Here is a 13,593-nt window from a genome sequence, read left to right on the forward strand (position 1 = left end):
GTCGCAACAACTCTGTAGATAATTCTCTGAATGAGCTAGATTAGTTTTAGATACCGTTGAGTTCTCTCACATAGTTACCCAGCACTCATTACATGGAACAGTGTGGAGCTCCCACCTCTGATCAGGCCCCCATTTGCTTCTCCTTAATTGTGTTTAAGAGCTGGCCACAGTGTTAAGTTTACTTGTGTTAGACACCTGAAAATTGAAGGACCCAACCAATGATCATTTCTGATAATCTTGGCCAAATCACCTGGGGTTGGTGGTAGCAGGAAGAGTGTATACACCCACCTCTGCTTGCCAGGTAGATTGGGGCTAGGATTACCACCTGGCCGGTATTTAACAGGCCTGGCTGTGTTTTTATTTTTAATGGATTTGCCAGTTGCCAGAAAAATAATTTAATCTGCCAGGGTTTAAAGTTTTGCATTATTATCACAATACACTGGGATATCTAATGTTAAAAGTTTCTGTGTCCAGGCAAAGATATTTCCACTTCCTCAGTTTAAGTAAAAAGAAAAGAAAAGAAAAGAAAACAGAAGTTGTTAATCTTATCTATATGTGCTATCGCTCTAGATCAGGGGTTCTAAAACTGGGGGTCAGGACCTCTCAGGGGGTCACAAAGTTATTACATGGGGATTCATGAGCTGTCAGCCTCTATCCCAAACCTCACTTTGCTTCCAGCATTTATAATGGTGTTAAATATATTTAAAAGTGTTTTTAATCTATAAGGGGGGTCACACTCAGAGGCTAGCTATGTGAAAGGGGTCACCAGTACAAAAGTTTGAGAACTACCATCAGAAATCTTCCACAGCCATTTGTTCAGTCATGCCAGCCATCAGTTATTCAGCTGCATGGGGGTTTTTTATTCATACTTTTGCCTATTCATCTATTTTTGTTTCTTTTTGTCAATTTTTCACTTAAGAGAAACAAAAGCCTTCCAATATGCAACCGCAGCTGATGTCAGGCCGTGCTAAGTGACGTATGTATTTATCAGAGGAAAAAAACATTCCTGTTTAATTTTGGCAATGAGCATGCTAAAATACCTATAATCAAATTCATTCTTCAGGATGTAAATTGATCACTGCAAGGGTAAGGAAGGATGTAGGGTTTTTTTTAACTTTCACAGGTAGCATTGATCAATTGGCTCAGAATATTATGGAGGTTTTATGCTTCCTTCTCATACATTAGTCATTGACATCTGCCTGAGAGAAGATAAATCTTGTTTTGATGGTCTGATCTGGTATCACAAATTCTGTGATTCTTTCTTCAGTGGCCAGTGTCTGAGGATAAGAGAACTAATTTCACTTAGGTTTATGATCTACCCATTTTCAAATTAGGAACCCAATTGTGGCATGCAAGTTTATTAAGCCAGGTATGAGGAAGATATATTTATATTTAACTTGCGGTGCATTATTAAGGGATCTATTGTTGTGCTTCTTTTTATGTTAGGCCATGAGTATTAGAACCACGGAAAGTGGGATGTAGTTTAGACTGTTAAAATAAGGAACATTATGGGTAAACATTTCAAATGTGCAGGCAAATGCCCATATGCTGTCACAAATGATCTTTTGTATATATAAATAGGCACACATCCAAAATTTCAGGCACCAGATTGGGAGCCCTGTTTGAATGCTTGTTTCTTTCTATATGTGAGGCACACATCTGCACAACTGAAGCCAAACAGGAGTTTTGCCATGTCTTTGACAGAGTAGGTTTGGCCTTGTATCAGGCTATGACCAGCTGGCTGGAAGCTCCCTATCGTTTAGAAGCAACTGTGCCAACTGAGGGACCTTTTATATACAGAACAATCACACAATCAAAAATACCAGCAATTAGTCAACGTAATAAAAATCATTCCATTGCAACTTTCTCTCCAGTCTAGAATTACAGGTTGCTATCACCCATCACTGCTCACAGGTGCTGTCATTGAAGAGCCCAGCATCCTCTCGGTGTCACGGTAAAAGTTCTCATATACCGGTTGATAGTATGTCTGTCCACCTCCCTGAATCCAACCAACAGGTAAGAATTTATCTGAAGAATGACATCTGAGAAGGTATTTTTTTCAAGTGGATAGGGGACTGGACTCAGAGTTAGGGGACCTAAGTTCTATTCCTGGCTCTAATTGAGCATGTCACTTCACATCTCCGTACCTCAGTTTCCCCTCCCATTCTTTGTCTTGTCTATTTAGATTGTAAGCTCTTTGTACAATGGACCCCCAGTGGCAGTTGACGCCTCTAAGGGCACATCTTTGCAATAGAAAACCTGTGGCCCTGAGTCTCAGAGCCTGGGTCAATTGAGTCAGGCTCACCAGGGATAAAAATTGCAGTGTAGACATTTGGGCTACAGTTGGACCCTGGGCTCTGAGATCCACCTGCCCCTCACCCCCACCTGGCCCCACACATTCAGAGCCCTCGCTCCAGAACCAGCCCAGATGCCCATTGCAATTTTTAGCCTCACAGCCCGATCCCAAGTCAGTTGACCCAGGCCAGCCATGGCCATATCATGGGTCTTTTATGGCAGCGTAGACATACCGTAAGAGCTACAGTAATGGAAATCTAGACCCTGTCACTTAAAGGCTAGTACCTTATGGGCTGTCAGCACTGTAAGCAACCTGAAATCCGCACTGAGGAGGGAGGAAAGGAGGTGTAAATCCTTTTTAAAGCAGATTATGCCTGACACTTTTTCCAATTATGATCTTTACTGAAGTTTTCTGAATATACAAAAAATCCCACACACAACACTCTAAGTATTGTGCAAGAATAATCCAAGAACATATTGGTAGTAATATTTAAAAATGTAACAGCATATAGAGAACAATAAAAATCAGTGTTCTAAACAGATGTTATTGTATATATGAAACCACTAAGTAAAACTTCAAGAAATTCTGACGTTATGAAGGCTCTTAGGGAAGACAAGCATTTCACAATCTACTATAAAAATATGAGTGTCTGCCAAATGAACCCTGATGTACTAAAGTAATTTTGTATCTCTGTATCTACTTCTACAATTCAGGCCTATTACCCCAAATGGGTTTTTTTTCAGTCCATTCTATACCAAGGAGATAGTTTCAGTGTGAATGCTGTATATGAAAATTCCTTTAGACATTCGCAATATGCAGGCAGAGTCTCAGTTTTCCATTTGCACAGAATAATCTGTTTGGCTACTGCCAGAGCCACTGACACCAACATTTGCCATTTGTTAATGTTTGTCAGTCAATGGTTTTAAAAGATGGACTAAATTAGAGATCCAGCTGGGAGTTTTACTGAGGCAAATTCTTCCAGTACAGTTGTCATGAAACAAGAGATTGGGAACCACTGCACGTATTTGAAGCATTTTTTGCCTAGTTTTAGTCCCATATTAACAGCTGCAAGTGAGCAAAGTTTGTGTCTAAAAACTGAAAGATCTATTCCTCTAGTCAAAAGGTATGTGTGTTAAGACACCGAACAGATTTCACACACTGCAGTAGGAATGCCACAGGTCCAGAGACTTGCAGGACCATCCTAATGTGGATAGCATCTTACATTCTCTATGGTAATTTCAGGTGTCTTGACATCATGATGTAGCATCAATGCATAAAGACATTTAATCAGTTCATGTTGGTGTGTCACAATGTGATGTCATTGTGATCCCAGGCATCCCTGTATTCATGCTCTACACTAATGCAATAATATTTGTACAAAATACGCCTTATGAGGTATCATGAAAGCTACTAACACACTGGTTATTAATATCATTATAAAATGCATGTGTTAACCTTACACGTGATGCTATGAATTCCCTCTCATGTTACTACAACAAGTTTAACACAAGATATCCTAGGGTAGGCTAAGGTGATAAACAGGTCTGTCCTAGACAAAGGAAAGTGGGTTATCTCAATTTACATATTAGTAGTCAAAGCTATTCAGCTGGCTCGGTGGAGGTTATCCTGTTCCATAACTCGAGAGAGAGAGAGAGAGTTACCATGGTTCCTACACTCCAGAGAGACTGAGTCCCCAGGAGGGCTTCTGTTCCTGATTTGTAAGACAAAGGCCTTGACTACACTGGCGCTTTACAGCGCTACAACTTTCTCGCTCAGGGGTGTGAAAAAACACACCCCTGAGCGCAGCAAGTTTACACTGCAAAGCGCCAGTGTAAACAGTGCCCCAACGCTGGAAGCGCGGCTCCCAGCGCTGTAAGCTAATCCCCACGGGGAGGTGGAGTACATGCAGCGCTGGCGCTGCGACTACACTCACACTTCAAAGCGCTGCCGCGGGAGCGCTGTACAGCTGCAAGTGTAGCCGTACCCAAAAAGAAATCCCCTTGGGAACATAAAAAACAGAGAGAGACTCTATCCTTCACCTTAAGACACAAAGAAACCAAGCAATTTGATCTCTATATGATGGGTCCTGGCCAGTAAAAAAAACAAACAAACTAGACAGGAGACTGTGGGTAAAAGAAACCATCTTAAACAAAGATTGTATCGTGCTAGATTAAGGTTGAGACTTTTAGATGCATGTTTTCACTTTTATTTGCTTGTAGCCATCTCTACCTTTCTCTCTTTTACTTGGTATCACTTAATCCATGCTCTTTTGTTAATGACTTAGTTTATATTAAAAGTAAAACAATTCAGGGCTGTATTTGAAGTTAAATTAATAAGCTATGAGGTACTGGCTTTTTAACAGAACAGCAAACTTGATATCTTCTGTGAATGCACAGTGATTGGGGCTAAGCACTACAGAGAAATATCCCTAAGAAGCTTTGGGGCTGAAGTTCACTGAATGTTACTTGCTATGTGAGGTTTGAGCTGGCAGAGCCTTGAGGAGTTTGCTGGTAAGGAAGGCAATCTAGTGTGGCAGGGAACTAACACATTCTTTTGCAAAACTCACTCTTACAGAGGCAGAGATGTGTAACAGTGACTCAGAGCTCTGGGTATCCCTAGCAGCGCGTTAGTCATCATACCCTTTGTCGTGGGGTATATACATATCATGGGGTGTCCAGTCACGTGCAAAAAATAAAGGATTATGGCTCAAGTGGTTAGAATAGGTGCTGCTGTCTGAGCCTACAAAGCAGAGCAGCGCGGCCCAGCGGCCAGAGTCCTTGGGGCTGCCCTTGGTCTCAGGGCAGCATGGCCCAGCGGCCAGAGTCCTTGAACAGTGCCCATACTCTGTGGTAGGTGTGTGGCTACATAGGGGAACCCGGGCACACCCTTCTCCACCAGGTCCCGACCCAGGGTCCTTTGAAACCGGTAGTCCACAGTTCAGCCCCTTTTTCCTATTTTAACAGTCACATTGCCTAGGTTGCTTCCTACCCTTGGTTGCCGCTCTGTCAGTTCTCCTGGAGGCATCGGCCTTCCGACTCTCATCCTCCAGGATCAGTGGGGGTTCCGCTGTCAATCCCACTTGCTCGGCCTCTGCGGTCTGTACTTCCAGCCACTTCCTGGCTGGTGCCTGCAGCCTGGATCCACTCTCCTCTTCAGGGATCCCAGACTGAGCTGGGCCACTCCAATTTATATCCTGTCTCCACACTGAGCATGCGCAGCAGGGATGAGGGGGCATAACCTCTTTGAACCACAGTGTGCCATTAACCCCAGTTGGATCAGTGCAGGGTTGATATACCTTGTCACACCCTGATGCAATGTCATAAGACAATTCTCCATGCTGCAACTGAAGCTGTGTTAAACTCAGTTGTTTTGGTTTTCAGCTGAGGTTTTTTTTTCTAGATGAGTTTGCTACCCATTTGGGGTTAAAACAGAACTGAAATTCAGTGATACACAGACAAACCCCACAAGTTTTGCCTGGTTTTGGATCAAAACCATACAAAACCACAATTGTATCATGGTTTCTATGTGAAATCATAAATTAATCCCACATTTGCTCAAAACTTTGGTCCAGGTTTACTAAAAGTTCTGTAAGCCATCGGACACACATTTTGGGTAAATACAAAAACATGAAGTGAAGACTGAGTTTAATCTGCTTTTATATTTTGTTTAAAAGTTTCACACAGCTCTAGCTGCAATGTGATTATTTTATCCTGCAGGAAAAATATAAATAGGTGAGATATCTGTAACCTGAAATGCATTGTATCTTTAAGGCTGCAGTAGCATGAGGGATTCAAAATTTATGGTTGGAATAACAATGTGTTTCTAAAGATTTTTAGAAGATGTTCTCTAGTTAGCAACTATTCTCTCTACTCATCCTTCTGGCTTTCCGAATTAGAAAATTACTATAACAATTTTTCTTATTAAAAGCAATGGCTATACTTTATTCTTGAGTCTATTTACTTGCAGCCTATTTATTTCCATTCTCTGATGTGATCTCCAGAGAACTTGCATTGTTTTAGGATGGCATAAAGAGATGTTCACTTAGATGTTGGAACTATTTAACAGTAAAGAGAAAATGCATGCTGCCAGACCACAAGTGCGGTTCATTCTATAAGACTGTGGTATAACTTTCCAAGGGATGTGGTAGAAGCCCCATTTCTGATTATTGGATTGGACACAGTATTGGAAAATATAGTGTTGGGAAAAGTCTTGCAATGTCAAAGGAATACATGGAGGTAAAATCCTGGCTCAACTAAGGTCAATGGGAGTTTAGCCTTTGACTTCAATGTTTTGCAGCTGAGTTCTAATTCCTGTGGGTCAGCTTGTGATAATTTTACTCATATGATTAGCCTCACAGACTTTGATAGCAATACACATCATGTAAGTATCAGTGCTCAAGACTGAGGAAGAGCACATTAGAGTCTAGGACAGGGGTCCCCCACGTGATGCTCGTGGGTGCCATGGCGCCCGCCGGTGCATCTAAGTGTGCCTGCATACTGGCTGGTGGATGAGCATCCGCCAAAATGCCACCGACAAGCTGCGGCATCCAGAGGTGTCACTGCTGAAATGCCGCCGATTTTCAGCAGCATTTCAGCAGCTACACCTCTGGATGACGCTGCTTGTCAGCGGCATTTCGGCAGCAATGCCTATTGATGTTGCCGCTTGTAGGCAGAATTTCAGCAGATGCTCGTCCACTGCCATGGTCCTTCATGGCTCGTTGTCTAGTGCCCACCAGATGAAAAAGTTTGGGGACCACTGGTCCAGGACATTTGAAATACTTTATTACTTAATCCACATCTGAATATTTGGCACATTGGTGACCCAAGAGAGTGACCGTTTCCAGAACCAGAGTTAAAACTAGATAGCATATCAGTGTGAGCCAACTCTGTTCTCTGAAAGGACACTGCTCAAGAAAAACACCATATTATTCTATTGTAAAAGACTGTTCCAATTATAAGAAGCCATTAAAATGTTAAATACGATACTGTCATACTCAACCTAATAAAAAATTATTTACACTAGATTTTTCTTCTAGCTACTTATTGTCACTGGAATACAATAAATACAAGAGAGAAAACATTTATTTCTCTTTACATTTGTATTAACTTTGAAATGTTGATAATTTTAGCAGAGTCATTTAAAAATGCAAATAATCACATTGTCTTAAAATCATTGTTGTACTGAATACAGATGGGGCATGTATATATTAATTATGCCCATGCATCCATGCATATAACTAGGGGGCTAATTAATTAAAAGACAATTGTTATGTTCAGATTTTGCACTGGGCTAATTCCAGTTCAATAAAGCACAGATCCTCTAAACAGGAAGTTAGTGGTTGCTGAAGATTTTTCTATTTGAATAATTAATTCTGCCACTTTTCTTTGTAAGGAGACTGAAGATTCATTCTCCCCAAAATAATTCCACTCAGTTATCTTATGGAGACAGGTTCTAATACATTGTGCCAATTCTCCATTGATATTTCCTTGCTGGATGGCAACTTTCTCAGCTGAGTTATGTGCAGTAATTATGCATCAGTCACAGGGGACTTTTTCATAACCTGCTTCACTAATAACTCCATCACCAACATATTTCTGGAAGCAGAGCAGTGATTCTTTGTTGGAAATCTGAATCTGAATATATTTACCTGGAAGTAAAAGAATTCCTATTTTTCAATTAGAAATTCTTGAATTAATTGGACTGGCCCCCAAACTCCCTCCCAGAGCCTGCAACCCCTCCTCACACACCTCAGCCCCCAAACTCCCTCCCAGAGCCTGCAACCCCTCCTCACACACCCCAGCCCCCAAACTCCCTCCCAGAGCCTGCACCCCCTTCCCACATACCGCAGGCCCCAAACTTCCTCCCAGATCCTGCACCCCAGAGCTCCTCCCCAACCCAAACGCCCTCCCAGAACCCAACCTCTCACCTCTTCTGCACCCAAACTGCCTCCCAGAGCTTGCACCCCAGTCCCTGAAGACCTTCTCCCCCACCCAAACTCCATCTCAGAGCCTTAGGCAGGTGTAGGGAGGAGTTTTTGGGGGGGCGGAATTTTTGGGGGGAGGATTCTGGGCAGGATGAATGACATTGGCCCGCTGGGAGGATTTGAGCACTGGTGCTGGCCCTGAAGTAAATTGAGTTTGAGACCCTTGATCTACACAATCTGCATCTCCACAGATTTTTGTAGATACCCATGCCTGATTTTGTGCCATGTCCTGCAAACAAGCAATTATGTACATGTTTAACTCTATTCCCATAAGTAGTCCAGTTGATTGCAATGGGACTACTCACGTGTATTTGCAGAGCTGGGCCCTTTATTAGTTTGACAAACAGAGCGAGCACTGAGCAAGCCCCTATTAGTTTAAATCTCTTCACCCCCACAACTCCACATTACAGCCACTATGCTTTCCACTGGCAGGAGGTATATTACTAGGGGCGGACAAAGGGCTTGCTTTGCACTGCACAACAATGGCCCTCTCAAGCTAACTAAGCAACCGTTTTGATGGACAGAAATTCTTCACTCCTCCATGGTTGGAAAAATGATGCTTCTAACATAGCCCTCAATGATGATGGATTTAATCAGGAGAGCAGGTGTGATGGAATACACCGCAGTATTCACACCCTGGACTCTATTGTTATAATCTCTGTACAAGATATGCCTCGTAAGGTATCATTTGAAAACTCATAATTTGCTGGTCAGTATTGTCCTGATAAAATATGTGTGGCAATATTGTATGTGAAGTTATTAACACATGTTCCTAACCCCACTGCCCTGCCCAAGCAGAAGGCTGAAAACAGGTCTGTCCTAAACAAAGGATTGTGTTCTTGCCTTAATTTGTATTTAAGCAGTAAACAGAGTCATCAAGCAGGAAGAGAAAACAAAGAAATCTCAAACAGGTGGCAAAAACCCAGCAGGCAAAATTGTTCCACATAGACTTTTAGTCTCTCAGTTGTCAGCTGGAAATGTTTTTCAGGCAGGGAACTGTAATTATAAAAAGCAGGGGCAAACACCCCAAGATACTTCTCTCTCTCTCCCAGCCCATTTCATTCTCTGCACCTAAGAAGACAAAAATAAATTGCTGTTGGACTTTGGGGTGGGGGATCCTGACCCGAGGAGTTAAATCAGTAACCTTGCTGAAAATATATGGTGAGAAATGTTGTTTGAATCTAATATAGTTTGTTATATTAGGCACCAGTAAGCATTTTATCTTTATTTTTCTTGTAACCATTTCTAACTGTTATGCCTCATTACTTCAAAACCTCTCCCTTTGTAGTTAATAAATCTGTTATACTGTTTTATCTAATCCAGGGTATTTAAACTGAAGTGTCTAGGTTACTCTAAAATAATAAACTGGCATATTATTCCCTTAAAAGAATAACAGATTTAATATATTTGTTTTGTCCAGGAGAGGACTAGATGGTACAGGACATACATTTCTGGGGGAAAATCAGGGACTGGGATCACCCTGCAGTATAACCAAGGCTAGTGAGAGCCAGGCGGTAAGTGGCAGGCTGCAGTTACACACAAACACTCAGGATGTGGCTTGCATGCTGGAATGCTGTTGTCAGCGGCCCGGGGGGCTGCTTCAGCAAGATACTATAAGGCACCTGAGGTTGCAGGCAGCAGCGGCTCCAGGCACTACCGCAGCAAGCACGTGTCTGGGGCAGCAAGCCATGGAGGGCATCCTGCTGTTCCCTGTGAAGGCAGCAGTCAGGCAGCCTTCAGCAGCTTGCCTGCGGGAGGTCCTTCAGTCCCACGGATTCAGCGGCGGGTACGCCGAAGCCGGAGGACTGGTGGACCTCCCACAGGCATGCCGCCAAAGCCGTGGGATTGGGGACCTCCCGCAGGCAAACAGCCGAAGGCTGCCTGACTGCCGTGCTTGAGGTGGAAAAAAAACTAGAGCCAACCCTGGTTGCAGAGCAGGGGTGACTCAGCCCCACCTCTAGTCTGGATAGTGCCTCTGTATGTCACAAGGGGGAATCAGGAATCATCCTCAGCTGCATATGTCACAAGAAGAACCTTCCAGAGAATGGGCTAACCAAAGGCACTTACTTAAAATAAATGCACAGTTCAAAGTATCTGAGGGGCAGAAGATTCTCAATTCTTCCAAAAGGCAACAGGCAGCAACCAGCACTAGACAAAAAAAGTTCTAGCCTGTAAGGAAATCTCTAGGGGAAAAACCAACTCCAGTCCACTTGAGATGTAATATGTAAATCTAGCTAGCTACATTCCATTAATCCTCCACATCTTCCATAAGGAATACAAATGGCCCTTTCTTCATAATATCCTTGTTTCAAGCATTTACACTATCGCTGTAGCTGTGTCGCAGTAGCTGCTCTATTGTAGCAATACCCTTAAAAATGCCTTCTCTTAGAAGAGTTAGGTCATCTTAACAAAGTATTTATCTCTATTCTCCTTCACTTACCAGGCATCTTGCATGCTTGGAACATTCTTCACCAGCTGGCTGCTAGCATAGCAGCAACCACATGAGGAGGTGAAGGGGGACATTTCCCAACACATTACTGTTCATTTCTGTTCTTGAATGGAAGTGTTTGACGAGTCTTTGCTCAATGATACCATAGCACTGCTTACAGCAGCCATTTACTGTATATTCCTAAAGCTACAGGCTTATGTCTCCTCAGCTATATAATTTTATGTTCTGTGCCCATGCATCTTGTTTTATATTAAGATTCCCCAAGTACCTAGATTCAAATTTCTTGCTCCTCTAAGCTCATTTTCTCCCTGCATTCAAGTTGCTTGATGGCCCTAAAGTTATGTGTTAGGCCTCAGACAGATCACTATAAGGGGAATTCTCAGTAGAGGATTGTAGAACTGGAGTAAGGAGTCCTATACCACTCCCATTCTGTGTGTTTGTTTTTTTCAGAAAGACAAGCACTGTGCATCAAAGATGAAAATCTGCCCGCTAATTATAATAATAAAAATATACACTTGCTTATATATAAGGCTGGGTGACCTAGTTCACCTGAAGTAAGAGGCAATGCAAGATTCATGTAATGTTCACAGCAATGCAAACAGAGAAAATAGATAAAAACACATATAAAAAATACAGTCCCTGGAATGTTGCAACATAACACTATTTTATTCTTAAAAATCCAGAACCTTAACACCCAAAAACAAAAACCAGAGAGAGACAAGACAGGTTGTTCTCTGAGGCAAAGAAGCACAACTCACCCCTTGAGGTATGGTTGGCTCTTTGTGGAATGACTACTATGAGACTTAGATTGCATGTTTCCTATAGAACCCCATAGTCTGCAAGCAGGACCAGGAAAACCCCCTGAGAATTTAAAGTGATAGCTTACAATTTTAACACCGTTTTCAATAAACTACAGTTCAATTAATACTCCCAAAAGAATTGTGAATCTCTGCAGCTGTGTTTGGCTGGGACTCGTTGCAGAAGTAATAAAATGCAGGAAAAAACTAGTTTATACACAGTTAATATACTTTTAATGAGCAGCTGGTATTTAACATATTCCTATTATCCTTATTAAAATGAAATTAAATAGAAGACCCTTAGATGTAAACATTTCATGCTTTCAGTTATCAGAGAAATACCAATTTTACCCAATTTAAGGACTTTTCAACTATTGTTATAGTCCATTTTCTTAGCTGTTCCAAAAATGTTTAACAATGGAGAATTATTTATAAATATATCCTACTGAGAGATCAAATGAAAGAAAAACAGGGTTCATGATTTGAAAAGCTGAGACATCGATATCTTGAATGATCAGTGCACTTTTTATCTCTGCAGACCAACTATCTAATAATGTGTGTGTCAAACAATAATGTGTACGTCTGATAGTGCTGCCAGTAAGTCTGAATGTGAAGGGATTAAAGCATTCCCTTTCTGTAAAGATTTATTTTTAGTTATAATGTGGACACAGATAGCCATTCCCTTCATTTTTTTAAAGGCTAATGCCAGGTTTGTAAATTTAGAAGAAAGCGTCCAGGAATCTAAGCACACAGCACCAGCATTAAACATCCCAAAAGGACAAGACCCCCAACTCTGCCTTCTTCTCTGCTGGCTGTTGAACCAACACTGAGGCAGAGAAGTACGCACTATACCTTTCAATTAAGATAGCAGTTGCTTTTCTGTTACACTCTCACCCAGCATCCCTAGTGGGATCTGACTGGCCTCAGCTCTAGAGCTGTATGAATAATTGACTTTACCATTTGCTGCCAGTCCTGATTTTAAAAAAAAAAAAATCTATTTTGGGTCAAGCTGACATGAAAATTGTTCAGAATTTTCAGTGAACCAAAAAAGTAAAAATAACTGAATAAATAAATCATTTTGAGACAAAACATTTTGTTTTGCTTTCAAGAGCTTAACTTTTTTATTGTTATAAAACAAAGAAACCTGGACTTCATCAGTGGGGGAAGGCAAAGTGGGGTGCACACTGCAGGAATCCGGGGTGGCCCCTTCTCCTCCATGAGCTTTCTGCCTCCCATTGACCAACCAGAGGGAGAGGGAGCTGACTGGCTCTGTGCTTTCACCCCTCATTAATTTAAACCTATGCCTGAGGATTTGGTGGCTTTTACCTCTAATTTTAGCTGCCCCATCCTCTTTCCCTGTAGTAGCAGTATTGGAGCTATATTTATTAGGATGCTGCAGGTTTAACCAATGCCACGTTGGAGGTCAGAAAGGAATTTTTCCCATTCAGCCAAATTGGCAGTGCCATGGTAGGGTTCTTTTGCCTTCTTCACAGTATCATGAAGCCACAGTTAAGTTAAATAGGAAAAGGACTTTGAATTTAATATTAGTAATTTGTGTGAATGTTTACTTTTGTCTCAAATTGTGGTTAGCATGGAGTGCAGATAAAAGGCCAAAAGGGTCAGCTTCCAGAAATAAAATAGATCTGGGATTTGACTGGTGGACCTCATGGTTTGGGAAAAGTGGGAACTGAAGCCTTCACAAACTGAGGTGTGAACAAGTGGGGAGGAAGGTGAGAGGATTCAGCATAGTGAGCTGAATCTTAGTGGTAGGCTGAGAAAAGCTGTGGCACAGAGATTTTTGACCGATTCCTTTATTTTTGATTTTGACCGATTCCTTTATTCTTCTTTGACCGATTCCTTTATTCTTAATTGCCAGAGAAAAAATACCCACAACAACTCTAGTAGCTTGCTTTTCACTTTTGTGAACTCATCTTTCTCGAAATATCTGTTTATTATTCCATATGTGTTATATGTCACTGGATTTGGGGATTAAATTGTCTGCACTCGTTAGCACTGTAAATAAAAACCTGCTTTCTTTACCTCTGAGACTGTCATGAAGTCCAGCAGT

Source organism: Chelonoidis abingdonii, chromosome 2 (assembly GCF_003597395.2).
Source record: "Chelonoidis abingdonii isolate Lonesome George chromosome 2, CheloAbing_2.0, whole genome shotgun sequence".
In the NCBI taxonomy this organism is placed as follows: Eukaryota; Metazoa; Chordata; order Testudines; family Testudinidae; genus Chelonoidis; species Chelonoidis abingdonii.